Consider the following 13,127-nt stretch of genomic DNA (forward strand, 5'->3'; position numbering starts at 1 on the left):
AACGTTTATGATTTCTGAAGACCTGTTCATTTTGCCAGGGGGGGGGGGGGGACATATGTCCCATTGCATAGAAGTCAGCCTTCACTGTGGGAAAATCCTCCATCTGGGGGAAAATGATGTAGCTGCACATGTGTTTAAACAGGGCAGACAACACTCTGGTCAGCACTATTTAGAACATTGGCTGTGACATTCCTGCTGCCAAGCCCACTGTCACTTGGAAAGAACCTGTTGCCAAAAAATGGAGCACTGATAGCACTTGCACAAGAAGGCGGTATCCAAGTGGGATGACGGATAGCAGATATAAAGGCAGGCTGCAATTGAGCACACAGCTCTGTGATTGTGGCCCTGTCAAGTCTGTTGGTGGGGATAATGTGCCTGTCCTCCATTGTTGCCAAGTCCACCAGGGGTCTGTACACTGGGGGATGTCTCCATCTCCTATTCATCCGCAACGGTTGCATTCTATGGGGTAAAAGAGTGAGCAGCTGGTCATTATCCGTACATTGTAACCACTACAGTTAAATGCATATTGTGATTGTTACAATATTTTGATGGCATATGTCCATAATGTGAATTAGTGTACTGTGACGCAGTTAGGATCCATGGCCTGCCCCCCCTCTGAAATGGCGTCCGCCTGTCCTGTATGGAAGGGCAGGTGGAAATGATGTAATTCCGCTGACTTTGTGCGCCATTGCAGGAGGCAGTTGAGAACCACCATGCAACTCCTCATTGGTTATCATTGGGCCCTATTAGGTACAGTGCCCAATGGTGATGTATGCCAGTGGTGACGGTACACACCGCCGGCGACGTGACTGCCATTTTCTATCTGTTCACTCACTTGCTACCTGACCTTCAAGAGGAGAGGACCTACACTGCGGCCCATATTTATACTTTTTGACGCAAAACTGCGCTAATGCAGTTTTGCGTCAAAAAAATTAGCGCCGGCTAACGCCATTCTGAAGCGCCATGCGGGCGCCGTATTTATTCAATGACGTTAGCCGGCGTTAGCCGCCGGCGCCGTCTGGTGTGCGTTAAAAAAAACGACATACACCAGGCAGCGCCGGCGTAGGGGGATATGGGGCTTGGGCGTCAAGAAATGGGGCAAGTCAGGTTGAGGCAATTTTTTCGCCTCAACCCGATTTGCGCCATTTTTTTTCACTCCCAACCCCCATAGAAATGACTCCTGTCTTAGCAAAGACAGGAGTCATGCCCCCTTGCCCAATGACCATGCCCAGGGGACTTCTGTCCCCTGGGCATGGTCATTGGGCATAGTGGCATGTAGGGGGGCACAAATCAGGCCCCCCTATGCCACAAAAAAATAAAAAAAACTTACCTGAACTTACCTTAATGTCCCTGGGATGGGTCCCTCCAGCCTTGGGTGTCCTCCTGGGGTGGGCAAGGGTAACAGGGGGTGTCCCTGGGGGCATGGGAGGGCACCTCTGGGCTCCTTCAGAGCCCACAGGTCCCTTAACGCTTGCGTTTTGCAGGTGCTAAAAAACGGCGCAAAAGCGGCCGTACGTCATTTTTTTTGACCCGCCCACTCCCGGGCGTGAATTTTGCCCGGGAGTATAAATCCGACGCACATGCCTCGGAGTCGATTTTTTAGACGGGAACGCCTACCTTGCATATAATTAATGCAAAGTAGGTGTCCACGCTAAAAAATGACGCTAACTCCATGGACTTTGGCGCTAGACGCGTCTAACGGCAAATTATAAATATGGAGTTAGTTTTGCGTCGGAATTGCGTAAAAAAAAACGACGCAATTCCGGCGCAAACGGAGTATAAATATGCCCCTGCATGTGCTGCTGTCACCTGTGTCTGGAACCTATCATTGCGCATGTGAATGGGGAAAGGGCCCCTGCCTTCACCTCAGCAGAGTTGGAAAGATTAGTGGATGGTGTCCTACCCCAGTACCGACTGCTGTATGGGCCTACACACCAACAGGTGAGTACACTGCGAGTACGATGCATGGGGCATGAATGCATGGAGTGCTGTGTCTGAAGGCCTCGTATGGGGGGATTGGTGGATGGTAGGCCATGAGTGTAACAGGCAGGACGGTCTGACTAATACCTTTCCCTCTGTGTATTTCTGTGCAGGTCAGCACCCATCAAAAGAAGGGTATATGGTGTGCCATTGCCAAGGACGTGCGGATGCTGGGAGTCTGCTGCAGGCAGAGCACCCACTGTTGATAACGGTGGGAGGACCTGAGACGCTGGGCACGGAAGACTGCGGAGGCCCAGCTGGGGATGGCCTCCCAACGAGGAAGGGGTGCCCATCAAACCCTGACCCCCCTGATGGCTCGCATACTGGCAGTGGCAAATTCGGAGCTGGATGGGTGCTTGGGGGCATCACAGCAGCAACAAGGAGGTGAGTACAGTGCCCTTCATTACTACTTACACAACAGTGGTATTTGTGCCACCATTGACCAAGTGTATCCTTTGTCTCTCCCCCCCTTTTCATTTTGTCATCCTGTCCTTATGTGCATTAGCATAATCTGGCGGAAAAGAAGAGGCACTGGCGACGGAGGGAGCTGCATCCCACAGGACCCAGGAGGCCGAGTTCACTGACGGTGAGGGCACCAGTGGGACAGAGGGCGAGGGGAGCACGACGCCGGAGACTGGAGGGGACAGTTCAGACATGGATACCTCCTCTGATGGAAGCTCCCTGGTGGTAGCGGACACCTCTGTGCCCACCCCAGCTACTGGGTCAGCCGCCACCCCCGTACCAGCACCACCTTCCCAGCAGCCCCTCAGCGATTTCCCCATGCCCGCTCACCCAGGAAGGTGGGCATCTCCTTCGCCCCAGGCACCTCAGGCTCTGCCCCAGTTAGCCCTGCTGCCCTGAGTGAGGAGGCTATTGACCTCCTGCGATCCATCTCTGTTGGTCAGTCAACCATTGTGAATGCCATCCAGGGGCTGGCAGCCCAAATGCAACAGTCCAATGCATTTCTGGAGGGCATTCACACTGGCTTGGCGGCCCAACAGAAATCAATCCAGGCTCTGGCCTACTTTCTGATGGCAGCAATTGTCCCTGTTTCTACCGTCCCCCCTCCAACTTCCTCTACCAGTCCTATTCCCCTCAACCCCAACCTATCCCAAGCACTCAGGCAGATGAGCATGCACATAGGACAACACAAAAGAGTGAACATGGCAAACACAAGCACCACACTTCATCCCACAGGCACTCACACAAACACCATCCAGATGCAGACATACCAACATCCACTGCCTCCACTGTGGCCCCCCCCTCCTCCTCCTCCACCTCCCTCCCAGTTGCGTCTCCACTCACACCGGCATGCACTGCATTCTCATCCACTACCACCATCACCACCACACCTATCAGAACACAAACCTCACTGGCAGTCACCACCCCCACATCCATGCACATGTCCCCTGTGTCCTCTCCGACTGTGTCTGTCCCCCTCCTCCCAAAGTACACAAACGCAAGCACTGAGACACCCAACAGCCATCCAGCTTATGTACCTGCACCCAAACACAGCAGACTGACACCTCCTACAACCACTCCCTCTTAATCTACTCCCAAACCATCGCCCTCTTCCCACCCCAATGTCCCTAAGAAGCTTTTCCTCTCCACTATTGACCTCTTCCCCACCCCTTCCCCACCATCCTTCATGTCAGGCCATGGTGGTCAAAACCCAGGCAAGCACCTCAGCCACCCAGTCCACAGACACAGTAGTGTCCCCAGCAACTCCAGGTGGGAAAGGATCCCGGCCACCAGCTGTCCCAAGTGCTGCAAGGAAGGACAAGGAGCCAGCTCGAAGTGCTGCAAGAAAGATGGGCAAAGAGCCAGCCCCAAGTGCTGCAGGAAGGAAGGGCAAGTAGCTAGCCCCAAATGCTGCAGGAAGGAAGGGCAAGGAGCCAGCCCCAGCTGCAGGAAGGAAGGGCAAGGAGCCAGCCCCTGCTGCTGCTAAAAGGGGCAAGGAGCCACCGCCAGCTGCTTGCATGAAGGGCAAGGGGCCTGCACCAGCAAGCAGTAAGGACAAGGGGCCTGGTGCTGAGACTCATTCAGAGACCCCAACACCAACGATTATGGTGCAGCCGTCCAAGGCTGCAGGAGATAGGGTGGATCTTCCCCCACCTCCACCAGCAGCAGCAGCACCAGTGGGCAGCCGTCCGAGGCTGCAGGGGATGGGCTGGAGCTTCCCCCCACCACAACCACCAGCAGCAGCACCAGTGGGCAGCCATCTGAGGCTGCAGAGGATGGATTGGTGCCTCCCCCCATCAGCAGCAACAGCAGCAGCAGCACCACTGCCACCACTGAACAGCATTGTGTTGGGGGTGGGGTTGTTGTGTCTGTGTGTTTGTCACTCTCTTTTTCCTCCCTCCCTCCCCTGTGTGCTAGGTGGCTGTACTCACTGATATCGTCTTTGCCATCATTGGTGTCCTTAGTGGAGCAGCACATAGAAGATCATGGGGAAGACATGCAGCTCGGGCTCTATGGCGACGTGGTTCTTCCGTGAGTCTCCACAGGTGAGTCCTTTAACATCTGAGCTCAGGGTTTTGATGTCATTGGTACCGCCCCGGAAAAGGTGGCGGATTGGACTGTCATAATACAGTGGGCGGAACATTGTCAACCGCCTGGCTGTAGGTGGTTACCGTCGTGGTGCCTGTTGATTCCACTCTGTCGGTCGGTGTTTTAAAGTGGCTGTCTGTCTGAGCTCTTTCCGCCATGGTCATAAGTTGGCGGTATTTACTGTCAGCCTGTTGGAGGTATTACCGCCACTTTATCACCAAACGCCAGGGTTGTAATGACCCCATTTATATCACTTTAACAGTGATATCTCAACATATACTTATTGCATTTTAATCTTTTTGACCTGCATCTTATCAGATAAATATTACATATTTTTCTAAAAATGTGGTGTATTTTTGTGGTGCTATACTTTTATTGCATAATTTATTGCACAAATACTTTACACATTGCCTTCTAATTTAAGCCTGACTGCTCAGTACCAAGCTACCAGAGGGTGGTCACAGGATAGTTTGGATTGTGTGTGACTTACCCTGACTAGAGTGAGGGTCCTTGCTTGGACAGGGGGTAACATGACTGCCAACCAAAGACCCCATTTCTAACAACGGTCTTATATACAGCGCTCCACGGGCCAGGACCAGATCCCATGAAGACGGCATGAGCTAGATGGGATGCAGTGCTGCCGCAACCACTGACTGACACAGATTCAGCTAGAGCATTACAGTTAGTGAAAGGGATATCCCGAAATGCCAGATTTAGGTTTACACAAGTCAGCTATATACATCAGGCTTATCTAGACCCTCATCGCAGTAAACTTATTTTCCCCTTAACCACTCCTGGACGTCCACACTGCACCTCACCATCAGCAGATTTCTACCACATGGTATGGGGATGCCCGGTATTACAAACCACATGGTGCACGGTCACTAAAATAATACAACTGACTACACACACCCTTTCACTCACACCCACCTGTTGACTCTTGGGTCTTCGCCCCATAAAAAGGGTGACAAATACCTTCATAGATTCATTGACCTTGCTTTCATGTTATTCAAATGCAGGATAGCCATGGCATTTAAGTCTCTGGCTCCTCCAATTATCTGGCAGTGGTTAGGTGACTTGCTAATATGGGCATGAGCGGAAGCACACTACATTCGCTGGTTGCAGACTTGTGGAAATGTATGCCAGGGTGGGGACTGCTGGGAACATCTAGTACTAAATGTCGAGGCTAAAAATGACCTACACCCCCCTTAAAGGAGTAGACTCCCTAGAACGACTGCTATACCTCATTTAATATATACCCAACTTTGTACCACTCCCATGCATGAGCGATACCCCCGGCCCAGTTATGCTCCTTAACACATGACTGCAGATGCTTCATACCTCCACAGAACACATACCTCTGTGAATTTGATATTTTATATGTAATGGTTAATTGTTTACAGTTTAATAACGATGATTACAAGCTTATGTCATGAAACAGCCTATGCAAAAACACCACTTATTGACTGGTTGTACACAGTTTGGCACAGTCAATGACAGTAACTGATTGCTTATCGAAATCCTCTTCTGTAATGTCTGGAATATTCCTGATAAGTTAATAAATAAATTTTTTTTAAAAAGGGGGAGAGAAGATGAGAGGCAAATTACAACAGGAAAGACTGGTACAAATGATATTGGAGGCATTGCAGGCTTGTTCTGCGGTCATAGTGCACAAGAAGACGCAGAGACATATGAGAAGGGGTATCCACCTGAAGATGAAAGTGCTCCCTAGTCAACAAGGAAGGAGAATCTACTTGAACATGATATCAAGAATGTTGTTACTAGTGATTCCTTACTGCTGTCCCCCGAAGAGAGTGTCAACACTTGGCTAGCTACACCTTAGAATGAGTCTCAATATCCAATAATTCTAAAGGTGGGAAAAAGGCAGGAAAAGAACCCTTCCATTGCAACTACAACTATAATGTCTTTCAATTCAGGAGACCCAGACTGAGATGATAAAATGGACTGGTTACGACCTGAAGAGCGATTGACTAATCCTGTGGAAGGAGAAAGGATTCCCCTGTCCTGGTATGAAAGGCATTGGATAGACTCCACAGAGGAAGACAGTACAGGCAGTACCCAATAGGATAATTTGACTAGAATTTTTTATGTGGATTTCATAGGGATACATTCGGTACTGGAGCCCGAGAGTTTGGCACAGCCAATAACATCTCCGTCCCATCTTCCGTAGGTTTGTATAGCAAGGCAGTTTCTAAAGATCCTGATGGACAGTAAGGGGACTGTGTTTAGGCTTGCTCCAACTAGTTCTGAAGGAAGTACAGGATATTAAAATAGCCCAGCTGACCTTGTGAAGAAACTGTCAGCAAAGCTAAGCGCTGTTGAAGCCAAAATTTTGTGTCTAGGCACCGCCAGTTAACAGCATAACAAAGTCAGTGGCGATTTCTTATTGAGGGCGTCAGGTCTCCGCCACCTTTACTTTCACCCCGCCACAGGGCATGTAAAAAATTAGAGTAGTTGTGAGGGTAAAAGCAGATTCAAAAACACATTTACACACTTTATTTGTCTTGCTGGGGGCCAAGGCTTCAGCCTGCTCTACAGTGTCATTCACAGTGCTTTTTGTTGCAGTGATGCTGGAATTCACTACAACTGTGGCCCCAAAAGCTAGAAGATTTGCCGGGCTGACATTCTCACAGCCCTGAGGCCTGTGAGGTCATCAGCTCGGCAAAGATATAGCTTTGAAAGCCAGTCTTCACCCCCTTATGATATGGGTTTACAATTAGCCCCGGGCGTGTTAGTCTGAAGCCCTGTAACGCCGGGGCTTCATGTCAATCAGTGAGTGGAGAGCATGCTCCCCCCACCCTTTCTCAACTCCTCACAGGGTTTCACCCTGTGAGGAGTTGGGAAGGGGTGGGATCGAGGTTGCTGGCAGGAAGATACACTGCGCAGACTTTAGGTGTATACTTCCCACGCTTCATTGAATATAGGATGCCATTAAGCTCCGATGATTTATTGCTAGCCAGCATACTTGTGTCATACAGAGAAGGTGGTACATTCGTCTGGTTAAACTTTTTCATTGAACAAGCTTCCCTCCAGTCCAGACGGTGCTCCACAATCCCAACCATGTGAGGTAAGTAAAAAACTCAGCAGCTGCACTGGGCCTGATCTATGTAAGAAGCAGATCTAGCCTAATCATTTCATCTGTCCTTAAAACCCCCAAAAATATCAATTGTGTAATGTAACTGGGTCTCATGTAAAGCGCTGAAATACCTTACGCTATATAAAACTGCAAAAAAATAAAACCAAAAGGTAACCTTTTGAAACTAATGTCTTTTAGCAACATATGTACGGCGATCAGTGGTAAGGTCCTGGCACTTAATTACCACCTTTATTTTGTGGAAGGGAACTCATAGGGAATGTTTTCCAGGTGATTGCTATTTAAAAAACACTGAGGGGGTCATTCTGATCCTGGCGGCCGGTGGCCGCCAGGGCCACCGACCACGGGAGCACCGCCAACAGGCTTGCGGTGCTCCCACGAGCATCCTGACCGCGGCGGTTCAGCCGCGGTCAGAAGCGGAAAGTCGGCGGTCTCCCGCCGACTTTCCGCTGTTCGGGGGAATCCTCCATGGCGGCGGAGCGCGCTCCGCCGCCATGAGGATTCAGACACCCCCTACCGCCATCCTGTTCATTGCGGGAAACCCGCCATGAACAGGATGGCGGTAGGGGGTGCCGCGGGGCCCCTGGGGGCCCCTGCAGTGCCCATGCCAATGGCATGGGCACTGCAGGGGCCCCCGTAAGAGGGCCCCAAAAAGTATTTCAGTGTCTGCTTTGCAGACACTGAAATACGCGACGGGTGCAACTGCACCCGTCGCACCCCTGCAACTACGCCGGCTCAATTCTGAGCCGGCGTCCTCGTTGCAGGGGCATTTCCTCTGGGCCGGCGGGCGCTCTTTTGGAGAGCGCCCGCCGGGCCAGAGGAAATGTGTGAATTGCCGCCGCGGTCTTTTGACCGCGGTGCGGTCATTTGGCGGCGGGACTATGGCGGACGGCGGACCCTGAGTTTCTTTAAAAAATGGACCGTTCAAGCCTGGAGCCTACATCACTACTACAGCCAAAAGAGATCACATGCTCCTGTGTTCTAGGAGAACTGGAACCTGACAACTAGGTGCTATGACAAAGGGCATGGTCTCCACACCCTCAGCTATCTTATAGTTAAGCCAGTAGCATTAAGACAAACCTGCTTAGTCTACCAGGCACAGTATTGTGTATTTTCCCGCAGTTTTGATGTAGCGTGAAGTGCATACGAATCATAAAGAAGGGACCAAAAAGCATCTCAAATTGATAACACCCAGAGACTATCAGGGCCCATTGCAAACCTTCAGTGATAACTTGGCACTGAAAGTTTGCGATGGGCCCTGACGTTTGTATGTGCATGCAGGCGAGGGATATTGCAAGGGGCTGAGGGGCAGAATGGTGCTTAGACTGAGAGTGGTGTGTTACCCCAAGGGTGTGGCAGCCTGGTGCAGCGTTTGGGCAGTATTTGGGTAAGTGCTACGGGAACAAATTAATGAGGACATTGGTGAAGCAGATGTGCATCCTCCATGTCAGCGGTTTAAATGACAACAGAGTTTCAGTCATCATTTCATGTTTAATAACCGCGTACCATCACCTACAGTGACAGCTCCCAAAAAATGTTGTGCCTTCTAACCTGAACCCTCAACGGACCGCCTCGACCCTACACCCCCAGTCCAGCCCCACCACTCATAAACTTCACCAGCGACCACTGAACAGAGTGTTTCAGATCTGCAGGATATGGTCTCCAAACTGGATTGAAACCATACAGAAAGAAATAAGGAGTGTGAATGGGAACTAAGAAGACTTGTAAAACTGCTCTAACAGGTCCAACCGTTGGTTAGTTAGGGTTCCCGTGAACTGGAAAATCGATTCAGAAATAGTAGATGGTCTCTCAACTTTAATAGCGACGCATGTTTTCAACAAACCTGCCTTAGACTATTCAGCTCAAGTAGCAAAGAGTGGAGTGAGGCATTTTTATTTCATATTTTCCCTGACATGTCTATAAGACTTCCAGTTGGGAATGGGAGTTTAAATAAATGCTAAGTGAATTTAAGGCAAAAGGAAGGCAAGCTCAGGTGTTTCATTCAGAAAGATTGAAGACTGTGGGAGGCCAGATTTCAGTTTTTTTTTGGAGACAGACGAAGCTAGAGATTTCCTGAAGAAAATCGGTGGGGCCTGAGTCTCTAGTATTTAGTCATGAGGGAAATTAGTTGTTTGTGCACTTGGAGATTTTTAGAAACGACATGGTTGATAGCAGGGTTGAAGATGGGTGAAACACGGAGACAGCCAAAGCTGTTATCGGTGTGCCACAGGTGCTAAAACATCGTACCCTTTATATGTGGAAGGGTGGACGGCCTTGCAGTTGAGAATGAAGGGACCTTAAAAAGGTTGCCTGGCGGAATTTGATTGGTGAGGGAGGGGTTGGGATGGCATCAGGAAAAGAAGCAGATATAGGTAATGCTTTGCTTGCTGCCTTGTGTTGCATGAATTGTTGATCAATATTCCCCTTAATTTACACTAGGCACTATAAACCATACTGTCTTTAGTCACTTAAATAGCACAAGCAACTATTGCTTGACTCCAGCATATAAGCATAGACAGACAAGTTGGGATTTGAACACGTAACTAGTGGGTTTCTATTCACTTGAACAACTGCATAACGATTTCATCAACATTGCCTACTATAAATGGTATGTCTCTTGTGCTATCTGTGTATAGTCACTATTTTCCTTTTTGAAACATTTTACTTTTCACCATAATATTATAGGGTTTTCACTTGCATGTCGCCTATATATCTCAGATATCTTAAGTAACCTTTTTTGAAATGGTGGTTGGGTTTTTTCTTGAATATCCATTTGAATACTAGTTAAATATGCATCATTATCACATCTGACAATCTTCCCTGTTATATTCGAATCACTTATGGAGTTTCTCTTATCATCCGGTTGATCATTTATTACAGGCCTATCCTGATATCCTTCCAAAAAAACAAAAAAAACTTTAGAGACAGCATGATCGTCTATAGATATTATGTATCTCTTTATATATTGCGTTTTTCTTTTTCCTAACTTCTTGGGATTCCCTCTGCACAACTTTTTTGCACCACTCTCTTGGCTTCCCGGCATTTTTCTTAACATATTTATACTAGACCTCATTATACTATTTAGTCTCATGTCATTTCTTTCTCTATCCAGCCTTGAGAAAGCCCTGGCATACGCGCCGTTTGGGGCGAAACACGTGTCGGCTGACCTACGTTTCAACACCCTGGATTTATGAGTTTCTACATTTTGTCTCTGTGTTCCTTTCAAAGAATTAAATTGACTTTGGAGCAATACTGATGACTGATGAAAATCCTTTGCTTAATAATCATACCTTATCCTTATAAAGGATACGGAGAAGAACAATCTTATCTATTTAGTGGGTACCTCACCACCATTTGACTTACATATTCTTCAAACATGAGCCCTATTTTTAAAGGTTTGTTAGACCAGGTGACCACTACTCGTGCAGGCATTGCAGACAACTTGTAATGATTTTTCTTAGAATGGAAAGTAATCATTTCAAGCTGCCATTGCATGTACATACACATACATAGCAGCTGTTTTTTTTTATTTAAGAAACACCGTGACTAAATGGCTACCATGAATATGCACACAAGTGTGTCAGTCATCTTTAAATGATTTTTTTAAAGCACAGATAAATCATTCAAAGGTGTTCACTGTGTGTATGTACGCATACATGGCAGCCATACATTTTATTTTATTTTAAATGTAGTGTTCCAGAATGGCATATGGTCATCTTAAAAGAGTAGATTTAAAAAGTAAAGTTGAGGTAATGGGGAACAGGAAGTGGGTGGTTGGAGGTTGATGGAAGGAGGCAGGGAAGTTGATTGCAGAAATAAAGTTGATTATGGCAGGTGGACAGATGATGGCAAGCACAGTAGAAAATGCTGAAAAGTGAATGGCCCAGTAATAGTGTGCAGATGCCTAGCAGGAAGAAAAATAAGAAAACAAACTTGGTCCCATATTTATACTTTTTGACACAAATCAGCGCTAGCACAGATTTGCGCCAAAACGTTTACCGCCAGCTAACGCCATTCCAATGCGCCAGCCTCGTGCCTTATTTATGGAATGATGTTAGCTGGCGCTGCGGCCTGGTTAGCATCAAAATAAATGACTCTAACCGAGCAGCAGAGGCGTAGGGAAGAATGCAGGTTGTGTGTCAAAGAATGGTGCAAGTCAGGACAGAGTCAGAAATATTGACTCTAACCTGACAAGCGTCATATTTTGATGCACAACCCCCATGGGAATGACTCCTGTCTTAGCAAAGACAGGAGTCATGCCCCCCTGCCCAATGGCTATGCCCAGGGGACTTCAGTCCCCTGGGCATGGCCATTGGGCACAATGGCATGTAGGGGGGCCCAAGTTAGGCCCCATATGCCACTTTAAAAAATAAAAAAAACGACTTACCTCTACTTACCGTAGATGGGTCCCCCTCATACATGGGTGTCATCCAGAGATGGGCGAGGGTGGCAGGGGGTGTCCCTGGGGGCAGGGAAGGGCATCTGTGGACTGCTTCCATGGTCAGAGACCATGGAAATGAACCCACAGGTCCCTTAACACCTGCCCTGACCCAGTCGTTAAATAATTACTCTAAACTGGTTTAGAGTCATTTTTTAAGGCCCTACCCCTCTCGCGCGTCATTTTTGTACAGGAGTATAAATAAGGTGCAAAGGCCTTAGAGTCATTTTTTACCCTGGAACGCCTACCTTGCATCTCATTAACGCAAGGTAGGTTTCCACAGTAAAAAAATGACTCAAACTCCATAATTTTGGCACTAGACGGGTCTAGCGCCAGAGTATAAATATGGTGTAATGTTTGCGGCAGATTTGCGTAAAAAAAAATTACGCAAATACGGCACAAACAGAATTGCCCCTGAATACAAAAAAAAAAAAATCAGTGGACAGGGTAGAGAGCGCTCCCATCAAGTGCTGATTGAAAATGAAGAAATGTTCCCCCACATCAGCAATTGGAAGATAGAAGACTGCCAATCAAAATTATTTTGAAGTAGTTATGCTCCAGATATGGTACACAAACAAGAATAGGGAAGAAATGCATTGAATAAGGAGGAGGGAACTAGAGACATGAGAAAGTTATCAAATCAAATGCAGGAGATCAACACCAATGTGAACTCTGTGTATATTGTAGTATGGACAATAGGTCTTTTACAACAGACCATTAAAACTGTTTGCAGATCAAGACCTAAAACACCCCAGCTTAATTCCTACAGGGTTAAAGGGCAAAGGTGGCCCATGCAATTCCCAGTAGTATGTGAATCATTTGTTATTAAACAAGCCATCGCAGACCTATGCTTTCAACTGGCATTTATACGTGTTAAGAGACTTACAAAATCAGTGGGTTTATGTTTGGAAGCTACAAATTTTATGATCCCAACCTAGACACTGTTTTTACCCTTAGATGTGCTCCTATGGATGTCCATAGGTAGTCAATTGTCTGGCTCAGGTTTAGGGCACATTGTGCTCTGCAAAACAGGTTTGCAGATCG

At 47.8% G+C, this 13,127-nt stretch overlaps 1 protein-coding gene across 1 annotated transcript in view; it reads left to right on the forward strand.

The window, feature by feature from the left end:
- LOC138259657 (sodium- and chloride-dependent neutral and basic amino acid transporter B(0+)-like) overlaps window positions 1-13,127 on the forward strand; it is a 558,437-nt gene that overhangs the window by 212,753 nt on the left and 332,557 nt on the right. The window lies entirely within an intron of this gene.

Source organism: Pleurodeles waltl, chromosome 2_1 (genome assembly GCF_031143425.1).
Source record: "Pleurodeles waltl isolate 20211129_DDA chromosome 2_1, aPleWal1.hap1.20221129, whole genome shotgun sequence".
Classification (NCBI taxonomy): Eukaryota; Metazoa; Chordata; class Amphibia; order Caudata; family Salamandridae; genus Pleurodeles; species Pleurodeles waltl.